We start from the raw sequence: 21081 nt of genomic DNA, 5'->3' as shown, positions 1-21081 counted from the left end.
GAGGGCATGCACCCAGGGCCAAGACATGGCACCAATGTGCATGGTCAAGCATGAGTTATACTGAAAGCCAGGAAGTCAAATTCGATCGTGACCGAAGACTCTTTCGCTCCCTCTAGTTAATGGTTGGCCTTTAATATGTTTTGGGCCAACTCCAAAAATGTGTACGTGAAGGTCATTTAATACAGTGATCTGCAACTGGTGGCTATCATTCTTGCTAACATCACCGCCTCCTGTTAACATTAGAAAGGAAGAGGTCACATTGCACAGATTAGCTTTTGACTGATGTTCCCAAATGTAATGCAGCAACTTAATTACATTTTCTTCTGTCCCTAAGTGCGGGGAATATTTCCATTCAAGCTCGTGGGTATTATAATTATCTTTAATTGCATAAAATTCTATATAAACGTAAGGTCTCATTTAACTGGTTTACAGTTTACATTTTTCGTTGAATGAAAAGGTCACTGTGAAAAAATGTGTAGTGTTTATGCGTATTAGTGCTTTTTTGCTGACCCCAAGCCTGTCTATGTTTGTAGCTTCATGAAAGAAGGCAAGACGTGCAAAATTAGGTAGACAAGAAACGCATATCCATGTGTGCTGCTTAAATATTTAGCTGGCAGTCAGTCACTGGTAAAAATGTGAGTGAATTACTACTGCTCCAGGCGAATTGTTTAAAAGTGAAAAGAGGTATTGAAAAAAATAATGAAAAGAGAAATAAAGTGAAAAACATTCCTAGAATCCATCCTGTCGTTAAGTATTATACAGATACTTAGGCCCATATTTATACTATTTTCTGCGCCGCATTTGCGTCATTTTGTGACGCAAAAGCTGCACAAACTTACAAAATACAGTTGTATTTTGTAAGTTTGCGCCGCTTTTGCGTCAGAAAGTGGCGCAAATGCTGTGCTAAAAAATGTAGAAATATGGGCCTTATTCTATATGTTGCACTTACGCATAAACTTGTTTACATGTTTTATAGAGCCAATAGTTGAAAAGGTAATGGTGAAAACAGGCGTTGCCATATTCCTCTATGTTACATATTGAAGAAAATATAATTCAATAATAATTTGTTCAAATATTTTCTTTAAAAAATGTTTTCCACTTTCTCAGTTAATGGCTAATTTTATCAAATCTACCCACTGTATTTTCATTGTTTACTGTTTTAGTGGTTAGACAACAGTAAGCGTCTTATTCCCAGGCGCAGGTTAATACTGGGAGGTAAAACCACCTAGAAGGTAAAACCACCTAAGGAAATGAATATACAACAGGGCGAAGTTTTTTTTTGCGTCTGATATTACTTCGCAATAACTAATTATGCATGTAACAATGGTGATGTGTAGTAAAAACACACTGTTTCCTCTTTCCCAAGATGTAAAACACAGAATCGTGCTGCTTGACCCTGAACAAATTAGGCAATATTTTCTGTTGAGATTTGTGGAGCAAAAACCTTCTTGGTCAGTTCAAGAGTTTGTGTACTACCTCCATTACTCCAGTCAATCCAACTAACCACCTCACATATCCGCGGCTCAAATTTACTCATAATAATACTAAAACTGTACTCATATTTCCCTATACTAATCCACCACTAATTCCTTTTGAGTTCTGGAGCAGCGTACTACTCGGCAAAAATCGCTTCAACGCCTCGTCAGAGGTAGTAAGCGCTATATAAATACTATTACAATACAATACAATACTTGTAATGCAAGTTTGTGGACTATTAGGGCCTGATTCAAAAATAATTATTTAATCATACATTTTAATAACCTATTTTGGAATCAAAATTGTGACCATTTCTTCATATATATTTATATGTATAACTATTTTAAGCAGTTTAATTTAACAACATTTCCTATGGAATTTTAATTTAAGAATTCAAAATAGTTTATTAAATATGTTATAATTAATTGACAGACATATACTCATTGTATATTTTAACATTCATTTATATATATATATATATATATATATATATATATATATATATATATATATATATATATATGTATATAATCCTTAACAGATGGAGCGATAACCATCCGACGGCTGCACCAATCCCTTGGTTAGATCCTAACCATTGAAACGAGGTCAGATACAACAATGTTGAATTGAATTAGTTCAGATTTATTCCTTATAATGGTTACACAGAGTCCTGCAATGAAATGTCAACGCGTTTCAGCAAAAACGCCTTCTACTTTTTTTTTTAACGAATTCAAATAATTTATTTTAGTTGAACATTATTTGCTATGGGGTTTTATTTTATCCACTTCCATTTTTACCTTTGGGAAAGTGTTGTAGTACCAGTGGCTGGATATGTGTAGTGCTGTACTTACTACAAAAGTGTAAATCACTACAAAACTGCAGTTTTGGAAATGCAGAGAAATAACAAACTTACTCAAAATTGTAAATGTACTTGAAAGTGTAAGTTAACTTTGTAAATCAGGGCCAGAATGCATTGTGATGTAGTGTTCAATAAAGAGATGTGATCTGAGTCATTACCTCTTTCCCAAATTAGAGCTGCATGGGTCTGGTCCTGATTGATAGAGGGATGTGTTTCCAGATCCTGGGTTTGTAGATGGGAAAAGCCTGTTGCCTTACTTTCTTTACGCTGCTTAGTTACCAGCCTGATGGTGTCCTGGCTGCCAGTGTGCCGACACCCATCAGAGATGGTGAGCTTATCCTCAATGGTGTGTTCAACAAGGGCCAGATGTAGCAAGCGTTTTGCCTGGCACAAACTGCAAAATTCCCATTTTGCTTATTCCCATTTCCCATTTCCCATTTCCCATTTCCCATTTTTGCTTATTCCCATTTTGCGAGTCGGTTCCGACTCGCAAAATGGGAATGTGACTCGCAAATAGGAAGGGGTGTTCCCTTCCTATTTGCGACTCGCACCGCGATGCAGAATTGCTTTGTGACCGCGAACGCGGTCGCAAAGCAATTCGCAGTTGGCATCAGTGTCACACTGGTTGTAACCCATTCGCAAAAGGGAAGGGGTCCCCATGGGACCCCTTCCCCTTTGTGAATGTTGCCAAAAATGCTTTTCAGAGCAGGCAGTGGTCCAATGGACCACTGCCTACTCTGAAAAAACAAAAACAAATGGTTTCGTTATTTTTTTGTATTGCAACTCGTTTTCCTTTAAGGAAAACGGGCTGCAATACAACAAAAAAACTGCTTTATTTAAAAAGCAGTCACAGACATGGAGGTCTGCTGTCTCCAGCAGGCCACCATCCCTGTGAGTGCAGGGAATCACAATGGGGTCGCAAAATGAGACCCACCTCATTAATGTTAATAAGGTGGGTCGTTGCGACCCCATTGCGATTCGCAGACGGTGTCTGAGACACCGTTCTGCATCCGAATTTGCGATTCGGAAATTGCGAGTCGCACCGACTCGCAATTTCCGAATCGCAAATTCGGAATTTGCTACATCTGGCCCTAAATGACTCCGTCTACCTGCACTTATTGCCTTACAAATGAAACATCACACCCAGTAGCATTGGTATTTACTTGGTGCACCAAAGACTGTGGCACTTATAATGAGCTGTGTCACCAGGAAGAAATGGTGAAACATGGAAAGCAGCTCAGAAAGAGGTAAACTATGTACTAATCACTGCATAAAACTTGTGTTTAATGTCATTCTGAGCAGGAAATCTTGGAAAATTAACTTAATATTACATCCAGCAAGTACATAGTATTGCTATCTCCTGGGTTCTCTACTACCTCAGAAAGAAGTGTAAATCATAATAAGGTCTTAAGTGCATTATACAGATAGTAACAAAAAATTCAGAAACCAACAACAGCTTTTAACAAAATAAATAAAGGAAAACATATTGTCTACTATCTTGCTACTTATATTAGAAAACAAACTGATTTAGGGCCTGGTTTACAGTTTGACAGAGGGGGTTACTCCATCACAAACATGACGGATATCCCGTCTGCTGTACTACAGTCCCATAATAGCCTATAGAAATCATAATACATGATTGTGACGGAGTAATCCCCTCTGTCAAACTCTAAATCAGGTCCTTTGTCCAAAACATAGTCGTATGCTGCACGTTTGAAAAGTGGCGAAAATATCAGGAACTTATTAATAAATGGGCGATCTAAGTAAGCGAAGAAATACATTTGAAATAAATTGAAAACAAAGAACTGAACACTTTTAATATGGTCCTCCACAAGGCTTTATACGGAATACTACTAATTGTGTTCATGATTGAGAATTTGAAGACATAGCAAATGCCACAGCTATTTCTGGCTAAGGACGTTGGCAACTACGAGAATGTCTTTCTTACATATCACTATCTGAGTGTTTTCTTTATATTGTACACCGTTGCAGCAATTTTCCTTTCTGATGGAAGCTGTGCAGCCCTATCGAAAATGGTTGCAATAATCGTCACAAAACGTAAGACTGCAAACATTTACAAAATAAAGAAATAGAAAATAAATGAATACGTCATTCACGCTTTTGGCAAGGCAGGTACGCAAACACCTACGCAAATAGCATATAGGTGATCAAGACAAAATACAAATGGAAACACTCATTAGAGAAACGAAACTGTGCATTGACTAAATGGGATGATATCACTTACATAAACACCTAAATAGTGAACTTACTTTTGGAATAACTTTGAGCATACAACACAAACTTTCCTAGCGCTTTGAAGAGCAGACGTCTTGGGCAAGAATTAATGACTCATTAGCCATCAAATGAGAACAGGACTTACAGGTCTCTGGATAATGACATGAGGAAATCTTTTTTCCAGACCAATTCCCACGTTTTTTACAGTGTTTTACACAGAGATGTCATTGCAAGGAACACCACAACTTGAAATCACAATGGGTTCAGTAGCTTCTGTAACCAGCCGAATCAGGACAGCCAAGAGTACTGGTAACGAGGACCTTGGTTTGTCATTTAACACGAGTGAAAAAGGTCCCAAAGAAAGGGAGGTAGTGCTCAGTATTAGGACCATGCTAACGTAGAATAAGTGTGAATGGACATGAACCCAGACTGCAGCCCATAGACACCTGCAGCAAAAACTGCAATGTGGAATTTTTCCTAGTATTAGGTTTTACTAAATCCAGAGTTATCCTGCACAGTGAATAAAATGGCAAACGAATGATTCCATTTGCCTGCTCATTCGAACATTAGAGATGACTGATATCTAATGTTAATGGCCTTACAGCCTTTAAGTTATCACGCTTGCACTGGAGCTCCCGTTTTGCTTGTGATAAAGCAAGTTGGGTGGCATACTTTACTTCCGCAGCCAGAGCATTAGTTGGTAATGCAGGCTTTAGTATTATAGTATTTATAAGCAAGTTGCTTGCAAACACTTAACAAGGTATTGGCTTTGCTAGAAGAGATATTTAAAATATAAAGCGACTCTGAACAGTTTAAATCTAATGTGAAATTCAGATGCGTAGATACTCACTTTATGTACACAACCTTGTATCCTCTCTAACTACAGTGTTCATGGACGTCAATTCACCAAAATGCTAGGGGTAGCGAAGTGACAACACACGTCATTCCATCTTAACTTTCACGAACACACACATGCTTAACCATAGACACACATTCAAAGACTCTCTTTTACATAAGCACACTCTCACCCACAAGCAAGCACACAACATACATTTAAAGGTGTTTTACTTATCAGTTACCAAGGAGGGTCGCTAACTGTACTCTACTTTTTATCACACTAATAGTGTATATTATTCACTATTAGTGTAATAAAAAACGGATTGAAAACAAGGAAGTGGTGCCCCAAACAACGCCCATAAGGACGAGCTGCCCCAGTGTTCCTGGCACTGATTTTGCCACCTCTGAGGCCAAGGGTCGCAGAGGCAGTTCCAGGGGTCGCAAGGAGCAAGCTGGGGGTCGCAGCTGCGACCCTGGCAAACTCTAAATGACGTCCATGACAGTGTTGTGTTGTTCCCCTGCTAGACTCGTTCTACATAAAAACAATTGCATGCCTACTAGACATATGTGTCAACGTTCACTACGCTCACTAAAGCTGTTCTGTTTCTAAAACCACTGGTTCTTCACAATGGCTCTTCACAAGTTGCCTCAAAGGAGCGCATGTTTCCCATAGTAGTCACATTTGCTTCTCCCTTTACTAGAACCCACTGCCTGCAGAAGTGCAGGTAGATTTGCATGTTTGAGTCACCATGCTCTTTTGTGGGAGACCTTGAGAGTGACATGCGTTGCCCGACCCCTGCTCCCTGTTCATTGCTGATCTATTGTAATGGGTTGAGATGAGATTCTGGTTTCTCTGTGGATGACCACTTCACATCCTTCAAGGACCATAGAAGGGAACTGTGAAATTCATCACCATAGTCTCTGCCAGGTATAGTGTGTTCTCTCAGATTCAAGTATCACAGTCAAGCTTGAGAGCTGTGCTTAGAAGTTTCCCGAGATAGCTCTGAGACTTTATATCGTCTCATAGATTTACTTGCTCATTCTCTCCTCGGCACCAGCACGCATTTGCTATCCGATATGTAATGGGCGGTACTCAATTTGATTCAATAACAAAATGGATTACACCTTCTTGACTTTAAAATGTAGCTCACAGTTAATTAACCATTATTGCTCATGAATGTACAGTGCCTGAAAAGCTAACATAGCTAAATAAAGATGGCAATATTACTTTGATCTCTCCCACTGCAGAGCAAGTGATCGTGGACACTTAGCAAATTTTAACAATGTTAAATGTTAGCGTAATTGACATGGGAAACATCCCCAACCACGAATCCCGAACAACGAAGTCGTGTACAATGAAAGTGGAACAGCGCTTTCATTAACCACGGCTTTCTTGTTCCGTGCCTTAACTACGCATGTGCTGAACATCACACATGCGTGCTTAAGGAACAGAAGAAGAAAGTTGTGTAGAAAAGTACCATCTTGCCTAGCATGTTACCCCCATTTTTACTTGTGTGTCAGTTTGTTTTTGCCTGTCTCACTGGGATCCTACTAGCCAGGACCCCAGTGCTCATAGTTTGTGGCCTGAATGTGTTCCCTGTGTTGTGCCTAACTGTGTCACTGAGGCTCTGTTAACCAGAACCTCAGTGCTTATGCTCTCTCTGTCTTTAACATTGTCACTGCAGGCTAGTGACCATTTTTATGAATTCTGATTGGCACACTGGAACACCCTTATAATTCCCTAGTATATGGTACCTAGGTACCCAGGGTATTGGGGTTCCAGGAGATCCCTATGGGCTGCAGCATTTCTTTTGCCACCCATGGGCAGCTCAGACAATTCTTACACAGGACTGCCACTGCAGTCTGAGTGAAATAACGTCCATCTTATTTCACAGCCATTTTACACTGCACTTAAGTAACTTATAAGTCACCTATATGTCTAACCCTCACTTAGTGAAGGTTAGGTGCAGAGTTACTAAGTGTGAGGGCACCCTGGCACTAGCCAAGGTGCCCCCACATAGTTCAGGGCAATTTCCCCAGACTTTGTGAGTGCGGGGACACCATTACACAGGTGCACTACATATAGGTCAATACCTACATGTAGCTTCACAATGGTAACTCCGAATATGGCCATGTAACATGTCAAAGATCATAGAATTGTCCCCCCATGCCAAATCTGGTACTGGGGTGCAGATCCCAAGCATTCCTGGGGCTCCAGCATGGACCCCGGGTACTGCCAAACTAGCTCTCTGGGGTTTTCACTGCAGCTAATGCTGCTGCCAACCCACAGACAGGCTTCTGTCCTCCTAGAGTCTGGGCAGCCCAGCCCCAGGAAGGCAGAACAAAGAATTTCCTCTGAGAGAGGGTGTTACACCCTCTCCCTTTGGAAAAGGTGTCAAGGGCTGGGGAGGAGTAGTCTCCCCCAGCCTCTGGAAATGCTTTAAAGAGCACAGATGGTGCCCTCCTTGCATAAGCCAGTCTACACCAGTTCAGGGATCCCCCAGCCCCTGCTCTGGCAAGAAACTTGACAAAGGAAAGGGGAGTGACCACTCCCCTGTCCATCACCACCCCAGGGGTGGTGCCCAGAGATCCTCCAGTGTGTCCCAGACCAATGCCATCTTGAATGCAGAGGTGTGAGGGCACAATAGAGGCCTCTGAGGTGACGTCAGAGACCCCTCCTGATAGGTGCTTACCTGACTAGGTGGCCAATCCTCCTCTGAGGGCTATTTAGGGTCTCTCCTGTGGGCTTCTAATGAATGCAAGAGCTCACCAGAGTTTCTCTGCATCTCCCTTTTCGACTTCTGCCAAGGATCGAACGCTGACTGCTCCAGGACACCTGCAAAACTGCAACAAAGTAGCAAGAAGACTACCAGCGACATTGTAGCGCCTAATCCTGCCGGCTTTCTCGACTGCTTCCTAGTGGTGCATGCTCTGGGGTCTGTCTGTCTTCACCCTGCACTGGAAGCCAAGAAGAAATCTCCCGTGGGTCGACGGAATCTTCCCCCTGCTAACGCAGGCACCAAATTGCTGCTTCACTGGTCCCCTGGGTCCCCTCTCATCGTGACGAGTGTGGTCCCTGGAACACAGGAGCTGGATCCGAGTGACCCCGACAGTCCAGTGGTCCATCTGTCCAAATTTGGTGGAGGTAAGTCCTTGCCTCCCCATGCCAGACAGTAATCCTGTGTACTGAGTGAACTGCAGCAGGTAGGGCTTCTGTGCACTTTTGCAAGGAATCCTTTGTGCACAGCACAGCCCAGGCTGGCAGCACTCTGTCCTGCATTGCTCAACTCACTGAGTTGACCACCGCCTTCGTGGGACCCTCCTTTGTAGTGTTGAGATGACCGCCATGCTCAGTTTTCTTGAACCTGTGTTCAAGTACTTCTGCGGATGCTGCCTGCTTCTGCATGGGCTCTCTGTGTTGCTGAGCGGCCCCTCTGTCTCTTCCTCCAAGGGGCGACCTCCTGGTTCTTCCTGAGCCCGGGCAGCACCCATTTTCTTCAAACGCAACCTTTGCAGCTAGCAAGGCTTGTTTTCAGTTTTTCTGCGTGGAAACAACTCTGCATCCTCCAGCACGCCGTGGGGCATCTTCTGTGAAAAGGAGAAGTTCCTGGCATCTTATGTTGTTGCAGAATATTCAGCTTCTTCCACCCAGAGGGAGCCATTTTGCACCTTCATCCGGGGTTAGCGGGCTCCTGCCCCCCGGAAACTTTCATAACTCTTTGACTTGATCCCCTTCCAGGAATCTGTCTTCGGTGCTTTGCAGTCACTTGTGATCTTTGAAGAATCTCCTATCACAACTTTAGTGTGTTTCTGGGTAAGTAGGGTAACTTTACTCCTACTTTTCAGGGCCTTAGGGTGGAGTATCTTGGAGACCCTTAGTGTTTTCTTACACTCCCAGCGACCCTCTACACACTACACTAGGCCTGGGGTCCCTAAGTGGTTAGCATTCCACTTTCTTAGTATATGGTTTGTGTTGCCCCTGGGCTCAGCCTTCAGTCTGGTTTACTTACCTGATTTTGGTTTGTGTGTATATTTTGTGCGTTTTAATTACCTCCTAAGGGAGTATATCCTCTGAGATATTTATGGCACATTGTCACTAAAATAAAGTACCTTTATTTTTAGTAACTCTGAGTATTGTGATTCTTATGATATAGTGCTATATGATATAAGTTGTATAGTAGGAGCTTTGCATGTCTCCTAGTTCAGCCTAAGCTGCTCTGCTATAGCTACCTCTATCAGCCTAAGCTGCTAGAACACTACTAATCTACTAATAAGAGATAACTGGACCTGGCACAAGGTGTAAGTAACATCAGGTACCCACCATAAGCCAGGCCAGCCTCCTACAGTCGGCTTCGTCAGAGGACACGATCAGGTAAGTGGGGCTGGGGCCATTTTAGAGGTGGGGATCGGGGCATTTTTAGTTTTAGAAACAGGGTGGAGGGTCGGGTATTTTTAGTTTGTAGGGGCGGGGTGGGGGGTCAGGGTAGTTTAGGTTTAGGGGTGGGGGTAGGGTTACAGTAGTTTTATGGGTGGGGTAGGGGGGGTCGCTGTAGTTTTAGGGGCAGGGATGGGGGCTCGGGGTATTTTTAGTTTTTAGGAGTGGGGTGGGGGTAGGGGTAGTTTGGGTTTTGGGGCGGGTGGGGGTTGCTGTAGTTGTAGAGGCGGGGTTGGGGGTCAGGTATTTTTAGTTTTTAGGGGTGGGGATGGGGGGTTGGGTAGTTTAGGTTTCAGGTGGGTGAGTGGTTGCAGTAGTTTTAGGGGCAGGGGTGGGGGGTTGGGGTATTTTTAGTTTTCAGGGGCAGGGTGGGGAGGTCGGGTAGTTTAGGTTTTAGGGGGTTGCGGTAGTTTTAGGGGTGAGGGGTCGGGATAGTTTAGGTTTTGGGGGGTTGCGGGTCACTGTAGTTTTAGGGGTGGGGGTGGGGTAGACGATGTATTTTTAGTTTTATGGGGTGGATGTGGGGGGTCATGGTAGTTTTGGTTTTAGGGGCCTGGGGGGCTGTGGTAGTTTTAGGGGAGGGGTGGGGGGTCGGGGTATTTTTCATTTTTAGGGGTGGGGTTGTGGGGTCTGGGTAGTTTAGGTTTTAGGAGGGTGGGGGCTCGTGGTAGTTTTAGAGGTGGGGGGTCGCTGTAGTTTTAGGGACGGAGGGTGTGAGTATTTTTAGTTTTTAGGGGCGGGGTGAGGGATCGGGTAGGTTAGGTTTTAGGAGGGCGAGGGTTGTGGTAGTTTTAGGGGTGGGGGTTGCTGTAGTTTTAGGGGTAGGGTGGGAGGGTCAGGGTATTTTTAGTTTTTAGGGACAGGGGTGGGGTGTTGAGGTAGTTTTAGGGGTAGGAGTGGGGAGTCGGGCACTTTTCATTTTTACGGGCGCAGGGTCGCTGTAGTTTTAGGGGCGGGGTAGTTTAAGTTTTAGGGGTGGGGGTTTGGGGTATTGGTAGAATTGTTTTTAGGGGTGGGGGTTGGGGTACGATTGTTTTAGGAGTGGGGGGATGGGGTGGGGGGAGTCGCATGCTGGAACCACGCATCTCTTTACCAGGAATGCCTTTACAACGAAATATCTTTGTTAAGGCATTCGTGGTAAAGGCATTCATGGTAACAACGCAGTTGTTGTTTCAAACGCGTTGTTTAGGCATGCGTGGTTCCAGCATGTGTTGTTCCGACTCCTATTCAATTGACATTCTCTATAAGCAGTTTGTCTGGCCAATTAAATAAATTATAGAAATACAAATAAATAAATAATGTATTTCATGAAATCCCATGCCAAAGGTGTTACAAACTCTCAAGAGCAAAGCCGAGTATTGTTATCAATGCATTCATGGTCTGGAATAATTAGATACCATGGGCAGTTAACTAATTGCAATTACATACTACATAAAACGAAACAAGAAAGCAGGCAATAGTCAACAGGCAATCATGAAACTCTCAATCGAATGAGCGGCATGAGACACAAGAAAGAGAAGTGCGAATAATGAACCAACACTAAACGTGTGCCAAGAAGAGAAAACAACATTGCAGTTTGCAAAGCAAGTTTTGCCTGCATAAGTATGCATTTTAAAATTAATTGTGAGCGGCAGTAGCTGAGGACAGCAGCTTATGGCGTGTCTCCAGAGGAGGATTTCTGCCTCCCTCTCCCCCCACACACATACACTATAGAATCCTCTGGAATGCCTAGGACATGAACGGACAATCAGGAGACTCTTGGTACATACATCCGACATGCGTTCTTTTTGCCTGGACATGAATACAATCAATTCTCCAATGTGGCAGTAAGATTTACGGCTCACACACTCTATCCAAATAATATTTTCACATATTAAACCAATTGTGAACATCGCAAAGCACCATGCCTAATGTAGACACACACCAGACCTAAAGACACATAGCCAACTTGACTTTCCTCAGTGTGAAAGCCCTGCACAATGAGGAAATAGGAACACTTAAGGGCTCCAGTAAAGCAACGAGTCACGATAGATATGCACCAATAATTTTATTATGTACATAACCGGAACAGTTTTTCCTCAATTTACCATATGATCTGAATTGAAAGGTTGTTTGGTGATAACCCTTTATTTTGTCAAGAGCCTTTTATTTTCTCCTCTTGTGTAATGTACATGCAGCTCTGTACAAATGTAACACTAGCATCCTTCATTCTCCGATTTAACATTGGAAAGCAATGTCAGCCATTCAAACCTTACAAACAACTATCCGTATTAGCGCGATTTGTATTATTACCTTCAGATAGAATGGTAGTGCATTGTGCAGACTTTAGTCTATATTGTTTTTACAACTAATTTATTAGAATGCAAAGGTAACGCTTTGAAACATGAAATATTTCAGTCTCATGTGAAGCATTAAAACACATCTTAATACAGGAATGATCCAGCTGAGTTTTATGTCACCATAGTCATGTCTCCCAAAATATCTTCAGTGCAAGTGTAGATTTACTGTTATTCAATTTCACTATGATAATATGTTAGGAATCAATGTTACTGTCTTGATATATCCCTTAGTTGGTATTACAACAGAGATGTTTTTGTACAAACTTTCCAGTTGCTAAGAAAACTATTTTCCTGGTATATCTCTTTCTTCTGCCCGTGGAACATCCCGGATGCACCAAATGTAAGTCATGCTTTACAGGGTGAGCGGAAGTTCAGCCCGAAACATTCCAGGACATCGAACACACAAGCGCTCAGATACTTGCAACGGACCTACATCTGTTAGGACACTCAGCGTGATGAGTCATAATTCTGATTTCCTGGCTCTTTTTCCGTTTTTGCTCAGCAGCTTGATTGGATGAATCAATAACAGTTTTCTCCGTATCATGGGGAATCAAAATTAAACTGCAGAGTTGTCAAAAACAAAGCACCCGTTAATAGAATGTTTATGGAAAAAGCGTTCTGTGCATGGGAACATCCCACTCTATACATCACTCGGTGAGTTAAATGTTCACACCTAACATCTGCTGTGATAATCAGGGAGCAAATTCGGAGTCAGCAAGGACAACTTAACCTTGACTCTTTCAAAGGACACATAAAGAGAACAAGTTAATTGGAGAACAGTAATATTTGCTATTTACAATACGCGAGAGACATCAAAAAGTGCTCTATAAAGCTTGTCTGATAATAATATAATATATGTTCACTAAATACACAATTTTGATTGACATGTTATGTTACATTCTTCGCAGAGTACATTATACACTGATTCCTAGGCATGCTTGATTTCAATTGCTGTTAAAATGTACCAAGTGTGACAATAGTGAAGAATCCTCATAGACTCTTTATCGAGTTATTTCCTGAAAAAAGAGACAGATTTTATTGATCTTCAAAATGTAACAGCCTGAAAGTGGCTGCGTCAGCCCTAAAAATAAAGGCCCAGATTTAAGAGAGCCTAGCGCCTCCTTACGGCACATTAGAGCTATTTTATTTACGCTCATAAGGCCCAACATGGCGAAAATTGCTGCGCTGGATTTACAAAGTGGTGCAATGCATGCATTGCACTACTTTGCAGCCCCTTGTGCCGCATTATGCCTGTCCAGGCATACTGTATGCAAGGGGGCGTACCACCATTAGAGGGGGGCCGAAAAAAAGGTGCAAAGAAATCTAATTGATTTCTTTGCAGCATTTTTTCGGCATTTGTAATGCCTGCTCAGAGCAGGCGTTAAAAGGTGGCACACAATTAGTTACAATAAGCCCCTATGTACTGTTTAGGGTTAGCACAAAACTTTTGGTGCTAACGCTGAACAGTACATCTATAGTGCCAAAGATTCTGAGGCTATTGCCTCCTACCCTGTGCCATGGTGTGCTGTATTTTAAATACTGTGCACACATGGTGGCGATAAGGGGGCGCTAAGGGGCGCAAACAAAGTGGTTCTGCAATGGGTGCAGTGCCACTTTTCTTAAATCAGCCTCCACATATCCCTAGGGCTAAGCCCTCTTCACCTGATGCCAAAGAATGCTTGAAAATGTCATCACTATGTATAAGTCACAGATCCTTCTGCTGATGGGTGCAAAGTTCCCTAAAGCCACTCTTGAATCCAAGTCTTCACAAACTCTATTATCGACTATCTCTCGTGCTCACCAAGGTACCTTTAAGAAGACCATGTAGGAGACACAGGCATACCCTTAGTTGTAGATCTGTGAACTCCCTACTGGTTGGAATGTGCACAACTCACGACCCCTTAATGTGCAGAAAATTACTGAAAGTGTCTGATTAACCCTTCACTCACCTAATATCCATTAAACAGCCCACAGGCTAAAACTGATCACTAGTAGATACTGATCAGACAGACTTACTTACTTACTTCTCACACTGATTATAGAGTCCTAGTTACTCCCCACACACAACTTACCAGTTCACATGAATGGCTCTTATAAGCATATAAGCACATAACTAACATGCACTAGTAGTAGTTCCACATTAGAAGACCACCAGTCGATAAACTCCACTCAGCAAAACTCACCACATCACTACCCTTTTTCTTCCTTATTTTCCCCTCATAGCACCCTTTTCCTTCTGGTACCTTAATTGCACACTCCTTTTCAAGCACATAACTACTTCTTTCTTTCCCGCTACCTCCTCTCTCTTTCTCTCTTTAACACTCCCTTCATTCTCTCCTGCTGTTTCTCCCAATATGTTTTCTATTGTCCTCGGCCCATCTTATTCTTTGTCTCTCCTTCTTGTTAATTAGAGCAGATAAACAGGATGTCAGAAAACAATCTCATTACCTTCTCATCCATTTTCCTCATCCCAGTCCTTTCGTATGTAAGGTGGTCAGTTTCCCAGTCTCATGAACACTGCGACAGCTCCCATTACAGCTTTTCTATTTTCCACTTTTGCTTCTCTTAGACTCTGGTGTTTTTATTCTGTGCCTGCCCTTCCACTCTTCTATCTCTTTCATAGGAAATGTGAAGTTTTCAAGACATGTGTAGAAGTGTTTGCATTATGTCTGCTAACTGTCCAAGATCACACATTTTTGTTGTTTATAATGCTGGTTATCTATAATCAATATGAAAACCCAGATGCCACATTTATTAACATGATTGTTTTTGCTTGTTGATGCTTTAATGTCTGCAAGCTCTGCATTTGTTTTCATGATGTAAGATATAATTGGCAATCAGATATCACAAAAACTCAAATCTTAAATAATAGGAGAGTTACTTCGCTACTCAGTTTGAGTCAGAGATGTTAGGAACAATGAGAAGGAGTGGCCTTCAGCCAGTAATTATTTTTTACACCCATAACAAAGCTGCGATAGAGAATGTCTCACTTGCTATTTCATAACAAAAACACGGGTATGCGGTGCAATCTATCTCAAATTGGGACCGCTCTTACAATGTGGCTCATCATCAATCCCTTGAAGTGGTCATCACACTGGCAGATGGATTTACTCATCTGATACCTAATCTCTCAAATCTGCATAAATACATCAATTTAGCTGTTTTTAGTGGCTACCACGGTGGTCCTGATGATGAACCTTTAAAGATTATCTTGTGATCTGTGACAAGGCACGGAGGAAGAGGACTTACCTGAAATCCCCTGACAGGACATCTGCAACACAACACCTTTAAAGGATAAATAATTAAAAGGGAACTAGGATAAGAAGGGATGGGAATAGAAAAACGACTCGTGTTGTCCCTAGAGGAGGAAACAAGGGGAATAGACCGTGCAGAAGGACTGAGAGAAGAAATGGAGTGGCATGGCAGAGAAATTGACATTAACATGGAACCAGGGCATGCAGCGGTGACAACTATGGGGTTGGAGGCCACAACGTGGAAACTCAGTAGCGGGTGAGACTGGGGATGGAAAGTTGAAATTAAGCTACTCCAGAGAAACAAGGAAAATAAGTGCCTGGAAGCAGAGGATTACATAAACAAAAACGTGGCAGTGGTTAAAGGGACACTATAGAAAAGAGTACACAGTGAAAATTGTGAAAGGAGTTTAAAGAAGGAATATGGGAGGAAGCAGTGAAGGATTATTATTATTTTTTTTGGTTTGATAGGAAATCAGTAATTGTACTATAATTGAAAGAGCCATTACAGGGCTGAGAAATCTGAAGGAGAAACTATAGAACAGAGGACCCTCATAATCAACTCACAATATATTCTCCAGACAACTTTACACCAAAAGAGAAGAGGAGGAGGAATACAACTGAACCACGGCAATGAGAAAACAGAATGAGATAGTTAGATATAAACAGGAGAAGCTATAGGAAAGAAACATAAAACCAACACCCTATTTACCTGTGCTTTTCCTGATTATCTTGAGAGACTCCTTCCTGCAGAAGAAACAACCAGAGGATTAAGAGAGAAGGAAAATAAGTGCCAATACAATGATAATCTAAACTCAGATAGAGAAATAGAGTTTTTAATATCTGAAATATCCTTTGAAGCTTTTTTTTTTCTGAGATCTCGTGGGAACATTACTGGAAACATACAGTAAAAGAATTGCAAGGATACTCCGTGTAACAAAGCCTTTATATCCCAAGACCCTACCTACAGTGACGAAACAGTGACTTAACACTATGGGACAGAAATTATTTGCATGTTGTGGTCTGATTTTGAGTCTTGTTGTTGAAGCTGTACCAAATATCAGCCCCTAGACTGTATATATAGTAAAACGCACTTGCTCACTTTATTCACTCATGTCACTTTTGACAGCACCAGTCCTTGTTGGAGCATCTACATATAAAATATTAACCATGATTTTGCTACATTCACATAATGAACAGACAATAAAGTGTGACAACATACTGTATTGAACATTTGTTTACATGTTTTTTTACTGACCAAGTGGTGTTAAGCCTGTTCCTCTCTCTAAGTGGATCATGGTTGTGTACTTCTAATTTATTACCCAGATCCCCAGGATTACCTTCTTACCCTTTCTAGTTTACACTATCTGAAATTCTAGTACAGGCTTTCTATTTACTGTTTTAGCTAAAAGTTACCAAAGTGCTTAGAAATAGCCTGAGGGTCTTAGGACAATAAAACACTCAATAACCCTGTTGGAAATGTTCCAGCTGTTTTTGCTGATCATAGTATGTTTCGCTGCATTTCTTTTCACATTCTGTGTGGTAACCACTCATATTTAATGCACTAGATCATGATTTTAAAATACAAATGTTAACATAGATGAACTGTTTCTTAGTGCTATTTTGAGATAGTTTTTCATTTACAAAAGAGGGTTTGGAGTTCTACTGTGCCTCTTCTGAACTCATCTTGAGGGGCTTACAGTTATCAGTATACACTTTCAGCACAGTATTGGTCAGTGGGTTGATTAGGGGTTCCAATACAACTGGATTTCAAAATCCTATTAGTGCAACCAGGGGGTTAGAAATCTGACCTCTGCGACTGTGGGGCCCACAGATTGTATCACCAGGGCACAATATCTGTATCTACTAAGTGTAAAGAAAGACTTTACCTTTTCAATGAAACAGTCTCTCTTCCCTGTCTGTCACATTCTCCCAAAGTCTCCCACTCTTTTATAAATATGGGCCATATGTACGAACACTTTTTCCCATAGACACAGAATGGGTAAAAACCTTTGCTACATCTGGCCCCATATTCCTTAATTCGCACAGAGAGCAAATTTTTCATTCTGTCTCCGACACAAGCCTTCATTCGGTTTTTTGGTAAGTTTATTTTTTTCTGAGAATACATTCTATTACCTTCGTTTCACTGTTACTCTTCATGGCTTCATATTTGGTCTCTGAACCCAGCAACTAGCTTTCTAAGTTTCTTTCACCCTACTGAAGCCTTGCTGTAGTGGGATAATAGATATATGTTAGTAAAATCTTTCACTTGGCTCTTCGACTGGGGGTTGGCAACAGGGCTTCTCTTCTCTTCTCTTTATATGTTATTTGTCTGATACCACAGTTCTCTTGCGGTACCTGCCTCATAGTCTTCCACCCCATGAGCCTGTGATACCGTGAAAGCTTCCTAGGTGATGCTTACACAGTACCGTGGTGCCATGGTGTGGAAGCTCAAACAGTGGCGTATTATGGGAGTATTATGGTATCTCAAAGGAGGCTCACACTGTACACTTCAGTATACATTTGCATTCCGTGCATCAATGCTTTTTGTATACAGTACTGTAGTTGTCTTCATTGTGGAGTACAAAGTGCTTATGTAAACCGATATACGTGTTCTCACTGCATTAATGTTTTTACATATGCTACTCAATAATGCATCAGATATGAAGTGCCTTATCACCACTATATATATATATATATCACTAACAATCCAAAGGTTACTGGGATGTTAGAGTTAGGTTCAAATTTTACATGAACAAAACCATAGAATTTCAGCTGATTGTCTATGGTTTTGTGCATGTAAAATCTGAACCTATCTATAACGTCCCTGTACCCTTTAGTTTTTTAGTACATTTCTAGGGTTTTTAAATAATATTTGGTACCTATAACGTCCCTGTAATTTTTGTTTTTTTCAGTGAATTTCTAGTTTTATTTTTACCTTAAGTAAGATGCCCATCACAATGCACGGTGGGGAGTAGGTTGGATACAGGGCCTTGCATGACACTGTGTTGCTGTCCCCACAAAAATGCAGCTCCTGCCCACCCCTTCTCCTTGCAATCCATTGTGCAAGCCGATGCCTCTGCTATCTCATTATAGTCCTGTGTGGCTGTTGTTCTGCCACTGCCCTTCCTGCCTGCCCTGAACAGTTAGCTTGCTGCCCCATCCACCTCCTCCCTACACTTTGTTGTTTGAATCCATGCACCAGCTCCCTCCCTCCTGCCTTGCATGGTTGAATGGGCTGCCACTGCCCTCCATTTAGCTTGATGTCTCTGTCCACTCCTCCTGCCCTCCATTGCAAAATTCTATGCCCTATTATTGCCCTCCTGCTTAGCCTCTGTGCTTAACTTGTCATCCATACCCTCCTTCCCCCCACCCTTCAATGTCTGTGCATGCTCCTGCTCCCTCCTTTTTGCCCGCCATGTTCCCTGGACCTGCCACTGCCCCTTGTTAGAAATGGGGTCTCTAGTTGGCAGTTGTGTGCGCCCCTATCAAAGTGGGTATCCACATTCTAATCAGGGTAAGGAAGCCACACAGCTAAGATAACCTCTGCCCCCCCCCCCCTTGGTAGCTTGGCACGATCAATCAGGCTTATTTGAGAGGCAATGTGCAAAGTATTTGTATACACACACACACACACACACACGTACACATACATACACACACACACACACACACACACACAATAACACAGTGAAAACACCACAAACATACTCCATACCAGTTTAGAAAAATAGATGGCATTTCTCTAAGTAAAACAAGACCAAAACAACAAATATCCAACATACATAAGTAAAGATACCACTTTATAAAGGTTTCAATGAATCTTAATCCATAGGAATCAAAGGTTGTATCTTTTCAGCACAAAGTAGCTAGGATGCATCAAAACCAAAGACGATGCGGGCTGCAGGGAAGGTGAGGTACTGAACAGCAGAGCAATGTGTTTGTTCCTTACTGCGCAGGGAAGGTGATGCGGCGTTTCTTTCCTCACAGGAAAGGAGATGCATTGATTTCCAGACACGCAGCCTCAGATCCTTACTGGGGTGTGGAGTCAATGAGAAATTGATGCCCTGGGGACAATGCATGAAAAAATCCAGACGTGTTATGTCCATGAAGCCGTGGGGAAAACTGACACTGTGTCAATTCTCAAGCCCCGGGACAGGCACTGTGTCGATTCTCCAGCCACAGGACAGACGATGCATCGATTTTTTAGGCGTGCTGGTGCCTGGATTTTCTCCTTAAGGTCACCAGCTTACTCTAACAAGCATCCATGGACTGGAGCAGGTAGCGCTTGGCAAGTCAGGACTCTCAGCAGAAGAGCCCAGGCACTGGTAGGTGAAGTCTTTGATGTCCCCTGGACTTCTTAACAGGAAGCAAATTCAGTACAAGACCTTGGACAACCTTGAAAGAAAGCAGGATGTAGAAAGCAAAGTCCATTCCTTTCACTCCCAGAACAGAAGTAGCCAGCAGTAGGCCAGCACAACAAAGCAATAGGCAAAGTAGCAGTCCCTCCTATGGCATCAAGCTCTTCTTCCTAGCAGAATGTCCTCAGTCCAGAGGGATTCTAAAAGTGTGGTCTCAGAGGGCCAGTACTTATACTAATTTCTTCCTTTGAGGTAGACAAACTTCAAACGAAAGTCTTTGTTGTACACAAGACCTTACCTTTCCTGGCCTGGCCCCAGACACACTCCAGAGGGATGGAAACTACTTTGTATAAGGACAGGCACAGCCCTATTCAGGTGCAAGTGTCAGCTCCTCACACCACTCTAGCCCAGGAAGACGTATTGGATATGCAGGGTACACCTCAGCTCCCTTAGTGCGACTGTCTAGAGTGAATCCATAAACAGCCCAACTGTCATCTCGACCCAGATGTGTATGCCACAGACAGGCAGAGGCACAGAATGGTTAGCAAGAAAATGCACACTTTCTAAAAGTGACATTTTCAAACCTACAATTGCAAAACCAACCAAGAGATATATTTTTAAATTGTGAGTTCAGAGACCCCAAACTCCATATCTCTATCTGATTTAACTAAACTTAAAAGATATTTCAAGGCCATCTCCATGGTACCTTATGCGAGAGTTAGTTCTTTCAATTGTGAAAACCGAATTTATCGGTTTTTCACTATGAGAACATGTAAAACACACCAGTACATGTCCTACATTTTAAATAAACTGCACCCCGCACAAGGGCCTGCCTTGGGCCTATCTTAGGGGTGACGTACTTGTAGTAAAAGGGAAGGTTTGGGCCTGGCAAGTGGGTTTACATGCCAGGTTGAAATGGCAGTTTAAAACTGCCCACACAGACATAGCAGTCTCAGGTCTGAGATATGCTTGCAGGGCTACACTTGGGGGTGGCACAATCAGTGCTGCAGGCCCACTATTAGCATTTGATGCACAGGCCCTTGGCACACATGGTGCACTATACTAGGCACTTACAAGTAAATCAAATATGCCAAGCATGAATAAACCAATCACCAATACCATTTAGACAGAAAGCACTTGCACCTTAGCACTGGTCAGCAGGGATAAAAGCCAGCAAAAATGAAATTTGGCACAGGATCAAAAACAGGAGGTCAGAAGCCAAAAAGACTGGGGAACCCCTGCAGAAAGGGGCATTTACAACAGCCCTCCTATCTACTCTGAGTATTCT

Source organism: Pleurodeles waltl, chromosome 7 (assembly GCF_031143425.1).
Source record: "Pleurodeles waltl isolate 20211129_DDA chromosome 7, aPleWal1.hap1.20221129, whole genome shotgun sequence".
NCBI classification, from domain to species: domain Eukaryota; kingdom Metazoa; phylum Chordata; class Amphibia; order Caudata; family Salamandridae; genus Pleurodeles; species Pleurodeles waltl.
The sequence above is the reverse complement of the archived record's forward strand: the minus strand, read 5'-3'. Positions refer to the sequence as shown.